The sequence below is a fragment of the Spermophilus citellus genome, assembly GCF_964194105.1.
Source record: "Spermophilus citellus genome assembly, chromosome: 1".
NCBI lineage: Eukaryota > Metazoa > Chordata > Mammalia > Rodentia > Sciuridae > Spermophilus > Spermophilus citellus.
The window spans coordinates 270418101-270436821 of NC_138182.1; positions in this window are offsets into that span (position 1 = coordinate 270418101).

Consider the following 18721-nt stretch of genomic DNA (forward strand, 5'->3'; position numbering starts at 1 on the left):
CAGTCACCAGGTACGTTTGTATCACAGGCAGTACACACAGTTCATATGCTCAGAACACACAGTTGCTAGGGAATGGTGAGGAAGGACTCCAGAGGAGCAAAGTCTAACTAACTAGGTCTATTTATTATTTTTTATCCTTTTGTACACTGACAGTAACACACAGCACATGTTGCAGCATTTTTTATACCTTGCTTCATTCCTGTTTTACATCTTAAAGATATTTTCACATTAGTACATGGCTTCTTCATTCTTGTTTCCATTTTGTGGCTGCACAATGATTTATTTTACTAGTCCGCTGCTTATAAACATGTTTTCTCTCAGACTTTTGCAATCACAAATGACGCTGCAGTGAATACTACTGCATGTCCATTATTTGCATCTGTGCAGGAATGACAAATTCCATTAAGTATAATTGCTGGGGAAATGACTATCAACATACTGTCAAACTGCCCACTGAAGAATCTTACCAACCTATACTCCTAAACAAAAAAAAAAAAAAAAAAAAAAAAAAAAAAAATGGACTCTATCCCCACTTCCTAACCCATATAAAACTCACAAGATTGAATTTCTGGATCTTTGTTACTTCGATAGCTAAACATGATATTTTGCAGTAATGCTGCATTTTCAGAAGCATAAACATGAACTTACTGCATCACAAATCTTACAACAAAAGATTTTGCAATATTTGTCTGTAAAATGGGGTGGCAATAGAGTTCCAATCTTATGAGATTTTTAGAGGAGTTCTGCATGTCCTGTGCTTAGTGTAACGTCTGACCTGTGGCAGGCACCCAATAATTGCTCACCAATTGTTGATACCCAAAAGAATGAAAAAAAAATGATGAATTTGCTCTCAAAAAGAAAAAATGAACATCACCTTAAGAGATAAATCTGATAAAGAAATACATATGGTTATTAAGAATGTTAAAGGAAATGTTTCTAGATTTCTCACATAAAACATATAAAGAATGTTTCTTTGAATATTCTTTTGTGTAAAATAATATACTGTAAAAAAATGCATGCAGCACCCCATCTGTGGGTCAACCCTCATTTGGGCCCTAGCTCTCTCTGTTAGGGTTTTGAAATGCTACGTGGATTCAGTTGTGGGGATACTGCCTGTTGCCTTCAGAACAAAGGAAACCCCGGGTCTTTCTGTGGAATGTAGGACTTCTACTCATGACTTCATGTCTGGGGGTAGAGGTGATGAGAGGAGTCTTAGGAGCACTGTGAAATGGTGGGGTCCTTTTTACCTCTGAAAAATGATGCCTTCCATGAGACCTTCCTCTGGGAGCACCTGAACTTTCCCCTGTGTCTGCTGACATTTGTAAAAGGATTTGGGCCAAGTTTCCTCTTCCCTTGGTTCCTTTTCAATGATTTTCCATGGTAAGATTTGACCTGCTTCGAACATTCCCGTTATATAGGAACTTCCCCCCACACACACACACATGGAAACCTCCCTTACTCTGATCAGACTCTGACTTTTTCTTGGAGGGGAGGGGGTTTACCAGGGATTGAACTCAGGGACACTCGAACACTGAGCCACATCCCCAGCCCCATTATGTATGTTATTTAGAGACAGGGTCTCACTGAGTTGCTTAGCACCTTGCTGTTGCTGAGGCTGGCTTTGAACTTGCGATCCTCCTGTCTCAGCCTCTCGAGCCAATGGGATTACAGGTGAGTGCCACGGCACCTGGCCAGATTCTGTCTCTTCATGCAAGATCAAAGTCATTCCTCAGTAGAGACTCCCCACCCACTCTGCTTGGGTACTTAAAAATAACACTCTCCTCACCTCGAACAAACTCTCACGTCCTACATCAGATAATGGAAATGCCCTCCTTGCCCCACTCTGTGTCTGACTCCCACACTCCAACCTCCACATGTAAGCACTGCCTTCACCCTGATTGGATTCTCACATCCACCCTGGGCCATGAAGTCTCCTCTAGGTCTTCCAACCATAGACACTCTCTTGCTCTGTCCTGTTGAAGATTTAATTTTTCAAAGAAGGGAAGAGGAAGAAAATGAAAAGATGGATGTTTTTATTCCAATGGTGGCATGTTAATGTCAATACATATTAAATAGCAATTAGTACACCACAACAATGGCTTCATACACGTTATTAATTAGGACAAAGCTAAAGTATTTAAGATTTTTGATCATTTAAAAATATTGAGAAAATACACAGATATGGATGAAATTGTGAAGACACCAAAATGACAATAGGTATTTTTAATATCCTTTAAATTCCCAGAGCCTTTGTATATACATTCATATTCATACTTTTTCCTCATAACATATATTTGTTCATAACATGAATATTAGCTAAATTGCCTGTCTTATTCATTGACTGTAGTCAGGATAATTCTTTGGGAAGCAGAGGCCAAGTAGGAAACATTATTGCTAGTAGCCACACTTATTAAATAGTACTTATTTTGCTGAACAGAGAAAATTAGCAAACCAGATCTGCCTACTTTAGGTTTTAATCTACAGCAATTTGAGGAATTGCATGAAAGTCTACTTAACCCACACCTAACATCTCTGTTCCCATAAAAGGCAAAATCTCAATACACCCTGTCTGTTACAAAGCATAAAAGTGGATAGTTTGAATATAAGTAGTGTCCCCCCAAAGATCCAGGAGTTAAAGACTTGGTTCTCAGGTTAGCACTATTGAAAAGTGCTATGGAATTTCAAGAAGTAGAGCTTGTGGAAGGTTCTTAGGACATGGCGGGGGAGGGGGATGCCTGAAAGGTGAACAGTGAAATAATATAAAGTATCTTTTGGTACAAACTAAAAATTAATTACAGAAGCAAATCTCACAAATAAGTGAGAGTTAAACCACATATTCCTGAATAAACATTGGCCAATAAAAAAATAAAAAGAAAATAAAGACATTAATTAAAAATATCTTGAGAAAATGGAAATACTACATAACAAAATTTATGGGATGTAGAAATAGCAGTTCTTTTTTAATATTTATTTTTGAGTTGTACACAATATCTTTATTTATTTTTATGTGGTGCTGAGGATAGAACCCAGGGCCTCGCACATGCTAGGCAAGTGTTCTACCACTGAGCCACAACCCCAGTTCTAAGAGGACAGTTTATAGCAATAGATGCCTACATTAAGGAAAAAAATCAAATAAACAACCTAATCAAAGAAAATATAACAAGCCAGGTTGGTGGCACATGCCTGTAATCCCAGCAGCTCAGGAGGTTGAGACAGGAGAATCACAAGTTCAAAGTGAGCCTCAGCAACTTTGTGAGGTGCTAAACAACTCAGTGAGACCCTGTCTCTTAATAAGATACAAAAAGGGGCTGGGGCTCAGTGGTTGAGTGCCCCTGAGTTCAATCCCCAGTACCTCCTCCCCAAAAGAAAATGTAACAAGGAAAATAAGTTTAACACAAGGAAGGAAATAACAAAGATCAGAGGAGAAATGAATAAGATAGAGACTAGAAAGGATCAACAAAACTAAGAGTTGGGGGCTGGGGCTATAGCTCAGCAGCAGAGTGCTTGTCTAGTATGTGTGATGCACTGGATTTGATCCTCGACCACACAAAAATAAACAAATAAAATAAAGGCTTTCTGTCGATCTATAATTATCAAAAAATAAAAATAACTAAGAGTTTGGGTTTCTAAAAATATAAACAAAATTAACAAACCTTTTTAAACTAAGGAAAAAAAGAGAAGATGTAAATAGAATCAGAAATGGAAAAGGAGGTACTATGATCAATGCTAAGAAATGCAACATAGGATACTACTATGAACAACTGTATGCCAAAAAAAAAAAAAAACCATGAATCACTGAGGAGAAATGGAGAAACTCCTAGAAAAATACAACCTACCAGCACTGATTCATGAAGAAACAGAAAAAAAAAAAACTGACAGACCAATAATGATTAAGAAGATTAAATTTGTAGTTATAAGCCTCTCAACAAAGATAAACCAGGGGCAGATGGCTTCACCGTTGAATTCTACCAAACATTTGAAGAAGGATTAATATCAACCCAAACTCCTCCCAAAATTTGAAGAGGAGGAAATACTTCCAAACTTATTTTAAGAGGTCACTAGTGCCTGATGTCAAAGCCAGCCAAAGACATTACCAAAAAAAAAAAAAAAAGAGAGACCAATATTCCTGATGAGCACAAATGTAAAAATCCTCAATGAAGCACACAAGCAAACTGCATTCAACAGCACGTTAAAATGATCTGACACCACAACCAAGGAGGAGCAAAAATGGTTCCATGTATGAAAATTTATAATTGTGATATACTACAGTAACAAGATGAAGGATAAAAATCATATAATCATCTCAATCAATGCAGAAAAGCATTCAATAAAATTCAATATCCTTTCTTTTTCATAATGAAAAAAATTTCAAACTCCCAACAAATTAGGTACAGATGGAAGGTACCTTGACATACTAAAGACCACGGATGACTAGCTCACAGTGGTGAAGAGCTGAACCCTTTCCTCTAAGATCACAAACAAGACAAGTATTTCTACTCTCGCCACTTGTATTTAACAGAGTGCTAAAAGTCCTAGCGGGGCAATTAAGCAAGAGGGGGAAAAAGGAAGAAATGAAATGTCCTATGTGCATACTTGAAATATTGTGTACTTAAAATTTACTAAGAGAATAGCTCAAAAAAGAAAAGTAAATGTGAGATGACAGGTAAGTTAATCAGCTTTATTTGGGGAGTAATTTTACAATGTGTATCAAAACACTACAATGTATATCTTAAATATATACAATGTTTGTCAATTGTATCTCAATTTAAATTGTACCTCAATTTAAATATTGACTAGTTAATAAATAACCACTACAATAAAAAGGGGCAAATAATAGAGGAAAAACAAGAAAGAAATATCATGTGTCAGGGAAAATTCACAGCGATGATTTTTTCAAATAGTAGGCAAGCCACCAATGCTCAGAGTTAAAATGGGAATGGCATTCATTACACAGGAACACTCGAACCACCACCTCCTCACTATCAATAAGCCACTTGGGAAATACTGATGATATCACTATTAAATGTCTCAGAATTTAAACATTTGAACTTGGTGCAAAGGCAATGATAGAAAGCAGCAGCCCTTGATTTTTGGCAATGAACTCATCAACCTGTGAAAAATGTAGCTTTTCACAAGTAAAACAGAAAGTCAGTTTGCAGGAAAAGGCAAAGTTTAGGGTCCTGGGAACATTTTAAACAAGTAATTGGAAAAAATACAATTTTGTAAAAATTCCTCAAGAGCAGTATTAGGAGTAATTTGACAAACTGGTAGCTAAGCAGAATGTGGAAACCTCTTGTTTTGAATTTATTTAAAATAAACTCTTCCAATTAAAGCAAGCAGTTAAAGTGACATGTTCAGCATCAAGTTTTATAAATGAATGCCTCTGTGGTTTACACATTCTGATATCCATAGAAGGTGATTTGTTGTGATGATTTCAAATTGCAAATTCTCTCACCAAGAAACAAGTAAATTCTCTCTCCGCCCCCCACCCCTCTCATATTAGGTTGAACACAGGGGCACTTAACCACTGAGCTATATCCCCAGACCTTTTTTATTTTTTATTGAGACAGGGTCTTTCTAAGTTGCTGAAGCTGCTTTTAAACTTGCAATCTTCCAGTATCAGCCTCCCAAGTTGCTGGAATTAGAGGCATGCGCCACCACACCTGGCCTAAATAGCAATTGATGTGCCACATTTATAGGTTGATATATAAGGTTGATCCTGATGATTATGTTGACTTCTTTTTAGGTGTTATTGAAATATTTTTAGTATTATAATTTTTTAATTTGTTCTAATTAGTTGTACATGACAGTAGAATGCACTTTGACACACTATACATAAATGAAGTATAACTTCTCATTTGCCTGGTTATACATGATGTAGAATCACACCAGTTGTGTAATAATTTATGAACGTAGGGTAATAATGTCCAATCCATTTTACTATCCTTCCTACTCCCATATCCCCCTCCCCTCCTTTCACTCCTTCTGCCTAATGCAGAATATCTCTAGTCTTTCCTCACCCCCCACTGTTTACTGGGAATTAGCATCCACATATTAGGGAAAATATTTGGCCTTTATTTGGGGGGGGAATTGATGGGGGGTTGGCTTATTTAGCTTAGCATGATATTCTCCAAGTCCATCCATTTACCAGCAAATGCCATCATGTCATTCTTCTTTAAGGCTGAATAATATTCCATTGTGTATATATACCACATTTTCTTTATCCATTCATCTGTTGAAGGACACCTAGGTTGGTTCCATAATTTAGCTATTGTGAGTTGAGCTGCTACAAACATTAATGTGTCTGCATAACTGTAGTTTGTTGATTTAAAAAATATATATTTATTAGTTTATATAAACGTATATTTATATAAACATATATAAACATATGTGTGTGTGTGTGTGTGTGTATATATATATATATATATATATATATATATATATATATATATATTAGTTGTTGGTAGACTTTTTATTTATTTATATGTGGTTCTGAGAACCGAATCCAGTGCCTCACACATGCCAGGCAAGTGCACTACGCCTGAGCCCCAGCCCCAGCCAATATAGTATTTAAGTCCTTTGGTACAAACCAAGGAGTGGGATAGCTGTGTCAAATGGTGGTTTCATTCCAAGTTTTCTGAGGACTCTCCATACAGCTTTCCATAATGGTTGCACCAATTTGATTGACTTTTTAAAGGAATATTTATCTTTTAGAAAAGTAAACTGAAATATTTCTAAATAAAATGATAGGAAGCTTTGCATTTGCTTCCTAATCATGCAGAGGAATGGAATAAAATGGATAGATATTCAGAGAGTATAAGTCTAGCCAGGAGCAAATAATTATTTAAGCTGAATGATAAGAACACGGAGTATCTTATGCTAGTTTTCATTACTTATGTATATGTTTGAAATTTTCCACAATAAAATGTTTTTCAAAAATAAGATCAGGGCCAGGTGCAGTGGTGCAGGTTTGGTGGTGCACGCCTGTAATCCCAGTGACTCAAGAGGCTGAGGCAGGAGGATAGCAAGTTCAAAACCAGCCTCAGCAACTTAGTGAGGCCTAAGCAATTCAGTGAGACCCTGTCTCTAAATACAGTATACAAAAGGGCTTGGGATGTGGCTCAGTGGGTAAGCACCCCTGAGTTCAATTCCCAGTATAATAATAATAATAATAATAATAATAATATTATCATCTCTGAGATAAAAAGATGGTGAAGCTGAGATGGTTTGTTTTGATTGTTGTAGTGTCAAAAGAATTGAATAAAATTCTTCCTTCTGGGATGTGACACAATAAATCTCTTTAAAAAATGAAGGAATCACATTTTGGCACCGAATGAAGGGCCTTCAACCTTCCCTGCAACTTTATCCTCTGCTCCAGGTGACTCTTAGGATGGCAGGCCGCCCCAGGGACAGAGCCTGGTAGGCACTGGCTGTGCTCACCTGAGTCAGGTGTTTTTTTCACTAACTGTAATGGTGAGACCCACTTGAGAGAAGTCAACGGGGTCTAGAAGGAATCCACTCAGTGTCTTCAAAAAAGAGTTTCTCCCAAAGCATTCATGTTTATGTCTGAATCAGTTATGTACTTCAGCAGGAGCCTAAAGTGAGGTTGGTGGAAGGCTCTGAGACTCATTGATCTCCGCTTTACAAAATGAGCAAAATCAGATACATTTCCTGGTGAAAAATTAATCCAAATATTGGTATTTTTGACATGTAATTTGGGAAATTAATTTGAAGATTTGTTAATATAATAAAAGTAGTCCCAGCTTGTGTATTAATTTTATGTCTTTTTAAATGGCAAAAGAATTTATCTTTTCATGCTGGGAAATGTCAGCATTCAAACAAAATCTTTCTTTCCTTTTTTTTTTTTTCCTAATAAATTTTGTGTTTGTTTAATGTCATTTGGGTAGTGAACAAGTTTTGGGGACAGAAGGGAGGGTTATCAAAGGAAAAAATCTGAAAAATTCAACAGAGGTTAGACAGAAGGATTTCAATGGTAAATTTCCATCTATATTTGAAGGAATCTTGAGTCATCCACACACGTGTGTGCCCTGTCCCTTTCTAGTGTGTCCTCTCTAGCAGAAGCCAACTCAATCTTTGTTAACTTTCCCTACCTCATTTTGTAAGGTGGCAGTTATTAAATATTGTTCATCCCCCACCCCTGCTGTAGGAAGGTCATGAACCATCTTTGCAGACAGCGTGAGAATCAGGACCAGCATAAGAAAGGAGTCCCACAGGCAGGAAATAGCCTCATCTTGAGATTTATATTAGAAGCTGGAACTGATTTCATTGATTTTTGGACAATGTTCATTTCCCTTCTTCCCCTAGAGGACAAGCACACTTTCTTACCCCATTGAATTGAATTGACCTTTATCTTACTTTGACCTCTCAGGAGCAGGCCTCGGAGGAACAGAAGTTTTGAATGTGGTCCTGTGATCTGACTTTTCTCTTGGACTTCCTTGATCTGCCATATTAAGAAGATGCTCTACATGACTCTCAATCCAGGGGAATATGAAGACACGTTGAGCAGATCTAAGCCCAGCCTGAAGCTTAAATTCAGCCCCAGTAACCTGCAGCCTGAAGCAATGTTGTCCTAAATGGTACTTAGAACTGTGAGGATAAAAATACAAAATCTTGCTTTGAGCTAGCGACTTTGTGACGGTATTATGGTGTGAATGTTTTTGTACCCTCCAAAATTCCTGTATTGGAAACTTAATTCTCAATGCAACAGTGTTGAGATGTGGGGACTTTGGGGCAGTGTTTCAGACTAATGCCCTACAAAAAGGGCCTGTGGGAGTGGGCTCACTCTCTCCCTCTTTTAGTCTTCACCATAGGACTGCACAACATTCCTCTTCTCTGGTGGATAAAGCAATAAGGCACATCTTGGAACCAGAGACCAAACCCTACAGTGCCTTGATCCTGGACTTCCCAGCCTCCAGAGCTACAACAGCTAGAAGAAAACATACAGTAACACCCCAACACATAGATTCAGGCATCAATACCCCCAGAAAGACTCCTCAAACTCAGGAAATGAAGCCAAGATTTAACAAATGGAATGGCATTAGATGAAAAAGCTTCTGCACAGCAAAGGAAATAATTATGAGCTTGAAGAGAAAGCCCACATAATGGGAGAAATTCTTCCAACAGAAGATTAATATCCATAATATAGAAAAAAACACCCAAAACATAATAATAATAATGCCCAATCAATAAATGGGTAAGTGGATTAAACTGGCATTCCCCAAAAGAAGAACTATAAATGTCCAAAAATACATGAAAAAAACATTTGACATCCCTAGCAATAGGGAAATGCAAATCAAAACTGAGATTTCATTTTACTTCAATTAGGACAACATTGCTTCCGGCTACAGGTTACCGGGGCTTGCTTTAAACTTACAGTGGAGTTTAACTTGGCCCAAAAGAATGAAATTATGGCATTTTTAAGAAACTGGATGGAACTGGAGAACATTATGGAGGAAATAATGCCAGACTCAGAGAGCCAAAGGCTAAATGTTTTCTCTCATCTGTAGAAGCTAGAGAGAAAAAAAGGGAAAACACGGCGTGGGGAAAGTGTTCATAAAAATAAAAGGAGAATCAATAGAGCAGAGGTATAGAGGATGGGGTCAGGGGAAGGGGAGGGGAGGGATAGGAGTAGCACTTGGGAATGAAATCATTTTATGTGCATGTATGAACATATCACAATGAATCACAATGTCATGCATAAATGTAATGCTCTAATAAAAATCTGTTTAGTTTTTATGCATCATTATTGCATCAATAGCTGACAAACATAGAAGATATTTGCAGACATAAAGAAACTGAAACATTGGAGCAATTTCCTGCATTTTCTAGGAAGACTGTATGATACAATGACTCACCTTTATTCAGTTGTGGACTAAATGTTTTCTCACTTTGTATGTTGAAATCCTAACTCTAAGATACCATCTCACTCCAATAAGAATGGCAGCCATTATGAAGTCAAACAACAATAAGTGCTGGTGAGGATGCGGGGAAAAATGTACACTCATACATTGCTGGTGGGACTGCAAATTGGTGTGGCCACTTTGGAAAGCAGTATGGAGATTCCTTAGAAACAATGTATATCTTCTCCATGATCTTCCAACTTTGGAGTCTGCAACAAATCCAGTAATGCTGCTTAGCTTTTCTGTGGCTCAGTTATGAGAACTGGGAAAGTAACTGTACATGTCTTCACAAGTTGCTATCACAATAAATAGTTGTAAGTGAATTCACAATACAGGTTTACAGTATTATAATGACATAGTTAAATAAATATCCCACTTTTGCAATTTTTAGGACAAAATATAACCATGTGACCCAGTCCTTGGGCCTCTCCCTCAATCTTGGAAAAATCTGTGTCATTAACTTGACAGTAAATCCACCTCTGCCTACCTGACAGAGTCCTTAGGAGATGACAACATACACTCAGGATCACTAGCACTTAAAGTGCCTTTGAGCTTCTGACACAAAGATATGTGTCATCTTCTAGACATGGGTTGGTCAAAGGAGCAAGGGCTACATTTGGGCTTTTATGCTTCCCCCTTGCTGGGTGCCTGAGGCATCAGGAAACTCAGGGCTGCTCCACATCTGTGTGATTGGTACATGCCATTATTTATCATTCCCGAAAGCCCAAACTTTACTTTGTTAATATGATATATAAACTCCTGAGTCTAACCATTTCTTTGAGTTTCACTTCTTTTCTGCATACTCCTGCCAACAGAGTGGAGGCGAGTGGAAACCAGACTCAAGTCTAATCTTCTTGTCAAGTGTGTGTCTCAGCATGCAGCTACATATATGCAAGAACAGGGCTTTTAACGGAATCTCTCTGCCAAGCCCTGCACCCACTTTTGGCTGATGTGCAGGGGGACTTTGGAGTTGGTTGGTGGTTGTTCTTGTATTTGACACCAGTGCATACAGTAGCTCTGGCTCCTGGCATACAATAAGCACTTTGTAAATACAAATGTTCCTTTTTTCCCACCTCCACCATTATTTCCTATCTGTGTACACTTCTTTTTTTTTTAAGAGAGAGAGAGAATTTTTTAACATTTATTTTTTAGTTTTCGGTGGACAGTACATCTTTATTTTTATGTGGTGCTGAGGAACGAACCCAGCACCCCGCACATGACAGGCGAGCGCATTACCGCTTGAGCCACATCCCCAGCCCTGTGTACACTTCTTACTTGCTCAATCTGGTATAACTAGAGGCCACTTGGAAAGTTAATTTGCATACTTTCAAGGATGCTGTTGGAAACCTAATTGCCATACCCAGTGTGTCCCCTGTGTTTAACAGGGAAGAGGGTGTATGGGGTTGGTTCACATAAGATACCATGTGTGAGGATTCCACCAGTTCTTCAGCTGTCTGCATTGGTACAGAGTGATGAAGATCCCTTGATTGGCCAACCCAGACAGACTCCCGAGCCTTCTCTTCACTTCATCTTTGTACTCCCTTATAAAGTCAATTTAGCAAAGTAACTTGCTATGTTAGTTTAGCAAAATGTCCTGCCCTTGATGTCTGATCATCCTGGATCTCTGATCAGCTTTCTCATCCTACACCATCCCCAAAGTGGTCTGATCACCTAGACCTGTGTTCAGCAAGAATCTGGTCAGGTCCCTTTCTCCATAATCCTCCTTGTCACCCATGTTGCCTCTTGGTAGGTTTTCCATCCACTGACCCTCACCCTGAATCTTGGCTACAAATTTCTACTTTCCCATGTTGTCTGTATTTGGAGTTGACCCCAGTCTCTCTCCCCTACCGTAAAACACATGGCCCTGGTCTCTTTACCTATCTCAAGGCTTGTGAATAAAACCTTTACCATGCCTTAGCAAATATTTATTTAAATAATGGATGGGAAGGAATTTGGGATTGCACCACCTTGAGAATGTACATTTTAGGCAAAGTCTGTGCCTGGCCTGTCTCAGACCCTGGAGGTGGAAGTGGGTGGCCCTCTAATGTCAGGTTTGTAGCAAATTCCTTAAGTGGCTTATTTTCTAAAAAGCAACCACTAGAGGGCTCTTTAGAGTTCGTGTGAGTGTGTGTGTGTGTGTGTGTGTGTGTATGTGTGTGTGTGTGTGTGTGTGTCTGTCTCTCTCTCTCTCTCTCTCTCTCTCTCTCTCTCTTCTCTCTCTCTTCCTCTACCCTCTCCAACTTGCCCTTCAATAAGCCCAGAGTATTCCTGAGCTACTTTACATCTTCCTAGGCCAGATGAGTAAGCACTGTTATGTTCTGCAGACAAGGTATGCAGCTGGACAGCAGAACCCCCCTACCCCACTCCCGCATTAGCTCTGCTTAGTGAGTTGCCTCAGGGCAAAGAATGCACACTTTCTCCATCAAAGTAAATACACCTGGAAATTGATATTACAAAGGCTGATTAATTTATACTTCCACCAACAGCATTTGAAAATTGACTGCTGACCCACACCCTCATCAGCTTTTGACATGATCAATTTTGTAAATTTTTCCAGCATGATGAATTAAAAATACAACCTTAAACCCATTTTTTCTGTTTTTAATTAGCTGGTTATATTTTGTCAGTTCACATTCTGTTGATATTCTTTGCCCTGTATGGACCTTTCAAAATGATATTTTTTAATCCATGAAGTTTTTCTCTGAAAAGGAAAGAAGGCTCTGGGTAACCGCTTCCCACCAGAATATCCAGCCACCTTGGCTTGGTCCTCAATTCTCTTCCAAACAAAATGTGGTTGCTTCTTGTGAGGAGAATGTCCATGTGTTGTGTGACAGCTCAGCGTTTTCATAGTTCTGTGGCTGAACCTGAAGATATGTTAGTTCTGTCTGTTTTCAATTAAAACCTCCCGAATGGGCAGACCTGGTTTGCTAATTTGCTTTGTTCAGCAAAACATGCACTGTTCAATAAGTCTTGCCACTGACAAGGACATATTTTGAACTTAGCTTCTCTTTCCCAAGGAATAAATTTCATACGTTATTCTGACCACAGCTAATGTGTAAAACAGGGAGTCTGGCTAAGGGTTATGTTTTGCAGAAAAATAAGCACTAAAGCCACGAGCTTGCCCTCCACTGATTATAAAAGCTTACTAGCATAACTTCAGATTCATAGTCTGTAGCAACTTTTATCTTCCACTTAAGGAATTTTAAGCTGTGGTTTCAGATGAGCTGAGGATTTCACTTTTAAAAACTTGTCTTTCAGGTTAAGCATAATTATTTTCAAAGAAATATGTGATTACTTATGAAAATTTAGCAATTTCTTATCAAATATAAAAAAATGGCTTATTACCTTACCCTTTAGAGATAACCTAAATAACATATTTTATCTCCTTCTAATCTATTTTCATAAGCATTTGTACACATGTATGATAGTTCTTTTTCCAAAAATTAACACCATAACATCCTATATCTTGCACTTATCACTGGCATTTTCCTATCATTAAATTGCTCTACTTAAAAATTTTTAATGACTAAATGATGTTCCATCATAAAGGTATGTCATAACTTATTAGCTGTGTTTCTGTGTGCCTGGACAATGCCTTAACTCATGCTGCCTGCTGTTTCCCCTTCTTAAGCACATAGGAAGCTCACCTTTCCCAGCCTGCCTAGCAGCTCAGTCAAGGTCATGTGACTGGGTTCTAGCCAATGGAATATGAGTAATGGTGACAGATCATCAGGTCATGACCCCAGAGAGAAACAAATCTCTGTCCTGCCCAGTGGTGCCTCCAGTTAATCCACCTCCTGCAAGTTGTTTCCAATCTTCCATTATTGTAAGTAAAGGCAAGATTTTGGTACTTTCCAGTTATAATAAATCAGAAGTGTTTGGATAACCTTTTCCTATGTCAAATAAACAAAAGTGATATTTACTATTTTCTTCTTATACCACTTTGTTGTTTTCTACCAAGAGCTCTTCTTTAATAAGAAAAGAAGGAAATGGAGGAGAAGAGAAAGCAGTAGCACTAACATAACTGTCTGTGGAATGGCCTCTGATATTTCCAGCAATAGGGTGACTTGCAACAAAGGTTCTCTCTTCCCCATGGCAGTGTCTGTGGCCCTCCTTTGGGTGGAGGGCTCTCTTTCTTCCCACTCTGTGAATTTAATTTCCTAAACTGTGTTAAGGATCAGCATTGTCAGACAACTGCATCTGCATCCAGGCTGTGGCACGTATCTGTCTGTCACATGAAGCTTACTTGTTGATATCTCAGCCCATTCACCCAATGGTTTAAATCACACTCTCTCTGTTTGCTAATCATCATTTTTTAAATTATAATTTTAAATAAATAATACATTCATAATAAAAGAGGTTGTCACTTAGTCACCCAAGGACTTCTCTAGAAGAAATTAAGTTTGTTTCTTCTATGCCCTTGGAGAGATGTTTTAATTTTTTCTACCCTCTTTTTTTTTCTTCAAAATGGTACCATGCATGAACTGCCAAACTTCTGTATGCTGCCTATAAAATTTAGTGCATAATCATCAGGCAGCATTCAATATCTGTCATTATATCTGGCTCCAACCCTTCCTTATGAAGAATGTCCTATTTCCTTTCAACAGGCACCTCTTCATCTATTCTATCAGGCTTGAGAACTGCCTCTCCAGTAACCTCTGTATTTTCTTTCATGCAGATCTCTCTCCTAGCCTAGAACACCTGCTTTTCTACCTAGTAACTAACTGGTCCTGCTTGGCTCCTATCTTCAATATAGCATGCACACTCTTGAACTAGGAAGTACCACCTTCCTTCAGGCTCTGACAAGATTTTGCTGTGTGCATCATGAATCTCCCTTCAGTTCCTCTGCAGCTCAGAAACCCACTCAGAGGTTAATCATACCAGTACTTTTCCTAGAGACACGCAGAGTTGGATGGTACTGACCAAGGGTTGTCTGTTTCCAGCAAGGCATTCTAGCAAAGGAGATTCCTGTTCCCTTGAGAGAAATCAGCCCCTTGCCCACCCCACCCCCTGAAATACCATCAGGGGTCCTTTTTGAGGTATATCCTCTTGCTGAGTTTATATGACTTTTAGCTACCTCTATTATCTCTTTAATGTGCTTACTTTTTTCTTTCCCACAGCTCTTAACCCTACCCCTACAGTCAGAAGCCACCCCTCCTCTGAACTCCTATAAAGCCTATTGCCTGTGCTCCTCATGTGGCACTTACCATACATGCCTTTTACAGTCATCATTGACAGCTGGACGGTAAACTCCTTCAGGAGGGAGACCAAGGTTCAAGTTGTTCCCTGAATTTCCCCGAGGACCTGGCCTATTTCCTTATATATAAGGGTTCATAATGTTTATTAACAATAAATCAGTCATACCATTCAAACTCAAAAATAAATGAGGCCATCTCTCTAGCAGGACATTCTTAGATTTCCAAAATCATTGTTTTACAAGGTAAATATGCTCATGTTAAAAGCCAATCTGCACAGAGAGGTCTTAAATGAAAAGTTCAAATCCCTCTCTCCTTATTCTTAGCTACTCCACAAGAATAACCCTGGTTACCAATTTCTCCTCATCTACTCAGGATAGATATCTCATAAAGAAAGATGAGAAGGATATGCTATATATGCAGTTCTAACTCTTACTTTTTTTCATTAAATTGTTTTCAGTTTTTTTCTATTACCACATTTCTTCTAATGAGCCTCTATGGACAGTAAGTGTGTTATAAATTTGCAAGTATGAATATTATGACGCCTAAATTCCCAGTTAGGTGAAGTATCAATATCCCTCACCTTTCTTTTTAAAAACAAAGCGGTTTTCAGAAGAAAATGCCTAGCATTTCTTTTTCAAAACATTTGCATCTTCAAGTATCCTATTCCAATAATTTAGGAAGACAAATACTTATTGCTTTTGCTACAAGAGCTAAGAGAATTGATCTCATAATGTTCCTTTTTTTCCTGGGTGTGCCATCTTTTTCTCCCTTAGCTCAGTTGTTTCACATTGAATGGAATCAACATTTCTCCCTGGTCTGGTCCCTTTGTAGTTCCCTGGGGAGTATGGAAGTTACCTACTATTCCAAAGTGACTAAGCATGATGTAACAATATTTTAGGATAGACAAAACAATTGCTGTTGAGTTAGAACTGGATAACAGAGGCTACGCTTAGGAAGCTGATAAGACTGACTAGTATAAGTGACTTTTCATTTCAGTCTAAATGGAGATAATTTAAGCATCAATGGAATCAGGAAGATAGATATGTAGCTTACAGTAACTCTCTCAAATGAATCTTGTGTTTAGCATTGGAATAAAGTTCAGAGGAAATTCAAGTTTAACCACTCCTTTTTACTGTTAACAATTTCTTCCCTTGTAGTATAGTGTTATTAAAGCCTGTAAGCAGTCTTCATTCTAAAGTGATATTTACTCTTAATAGCTTAGCCTTACATAACTTCAACAGGTTTTTTGTTTTTATTAATTTCTAGAGTAAGGTATAAGGCAATCTTTCAAAACAGTGGGTTGTATCCTGCTATAATTTGGATCTTAAATGTTCCCCTCGGATCTGTGTAGTGAAAGTTTAATTCCCAGAGTGTCACATATTGGAAAGTGGTGGAACCTCCATGAGACAGGACCTGGTGGGACGTCTTTGGGTCATTGGACTGTGTCTTTGGAGGACATAGTGAGTGGGACCGGAGCCTCTTCCTCTCTTTTTCTTTTGCTTCCTAGTCATGATGTGAGCAGGTTTTCTGACACATATTCTTGCCGTGTTATGGCTTCACCAAGGCCCCCAAAACAATCACATCAACCAGCCAAGGAGCAGAATCTCCAAAACAAAGCTGAGAGCCAAAGTAAATCTTTTCTCTTTATAAGTTAATTATCTCAAGTTATTATTATAATAACACTTAACACATGTCCAAAAGAATGTTCTGTTGGAGAGGAATCTAACCTAGCAGAGGAAAGAGTTCATACTATTTCCTCCTGATAACATATTTACTTAGTAGATCTGATGTAGGCAGTGCCACTTCCAATCACAGCTGAGTACTTCTAAACTTACCTTCCTGCATATAACAATATAAAAAGCTAGAGAAATATTTGAAGAAGAAAAAGATTTAAAGTGACCTGCATCAGGAAGTCTGGAGGGGAGTCAGCACTTGGCATGCAGTGAGCTGCCCACTTTTTATAACCCTTTGTCTGACACTATTCTGAGTTTGTACAGAGGTAGTTAAAATTGTTAGAAAATACACAGCATTTCTGGCTTAAAAAAGCAGAGGTCAGAGTTTGGGGCAACCACAGACTCTGGAATGTGAGGGGGAATCACAGAAAGGAGAGAGCTAGTGAGGAAGAAGTTGAATTCTGTGTTTAAAATCTATACCAATTACTGACAAATGTCTGAACCGTGCTCATTCGAGCCAATTCAAAGTAGTTCTGTTGAGGCTAGAAATCTGAACTCAGATTTCAGCTGCTACTTACTGTAAGCAATATCAAGTTTGCAGTTTGACTCTGACCACACCAACTACCCACTTAAAAAGAACATCAGTGTCCTTGCAGGAATAGAACAGAATCAGCAGGATGTGATGGCACCTGGCTCTTATAATCCCAGTCACTTGGGAAGCTGAGGCAGGAGGATCACAAGTTCAAGGCTGACCTTAGAAACTTAGCAAGACTCTGTCTCATAAAAATAAATAAATAAAATGGCTGAATATGAAGCTCATTGGGAAAATACCCCTGGGTTCAATCCAAGTACTCCCTCCCCAAGTATAAGAAAACAGAAAGGAACAGAACAGAAAGAATCCACAGTCTTCATTGCATTATATTCATCCTGTCCAGGTTGCACTGCAAAATTTCTTGAAAATCCAAAGGCAGATAAATAAATAACTAGGAAAATGTAATCCATCACATTATCTCTCATAAGAAAAGCAATCAATGGAGACTAACCCCCATATGATCTAAATACAGGAATAACAAAGCACTGCGTTTATAATAGCTATTCTCAATGTTTTAAAGGAAACCTTGCCCATAATGATTGAAAAACAGAGGGACTATCAGTAGAGAAATAAACAATATATTTTTAAAAAACTTAATCTCTAGAACCAAAATACACTACCTATGACACAAAATTCAGTACATTTTTTAAATTACAAAATGAAGATGATGGGAAGAATCAGTAAATTTAATCGTTTTATAGAAATTATCTAATCCTGAAGAGCATAGAGAAATGATGGAACACAACAAAATTTCAAGGACACTGAGGACATTGGAACATAGACTGGCTGAAATTTTCTCAAAATTGGTAAAAAGACATAAATTTACAGATTTAAGAAGATCAGCAAATGTCAGTATAATTCATAGTAATATATTGAAATCTCTAAGCATAACACTGATAAACTATTGACAAACAAAGGTAAAGAGAAAGTACTGAAAGGTATCAGAGAAAACATGACACATTTTATGAACAGGGAAAGTAGATTCAAATCATGGCTAACTTCTCTTCAGAACCAATGGAAGCCAGAAAACAACATCTTTATATAGTTGAAAGAAAAACAAACAAACAAACTGTCAACTTAGAATTTTATATCCAGCAAATATATCACTCAAAGATGAAATAAAATAAAAACACTTTCAGTTAAAGAAAATTAAGAGTACGTGTCTGCAATAGACCTTCACTACACAGAAGCTAAGGTAAATTCTTGAAGCTTAGGTAAAGGACACCAGAATAAAACTAGGATCTTTGGGAAGAATTAAAAAACATTGGGGAAGATAAATATGTGGATTAAAAATATGAGTTTTTCTCTTAATTTCTTTAATTTGTGGGTTTTATCCTG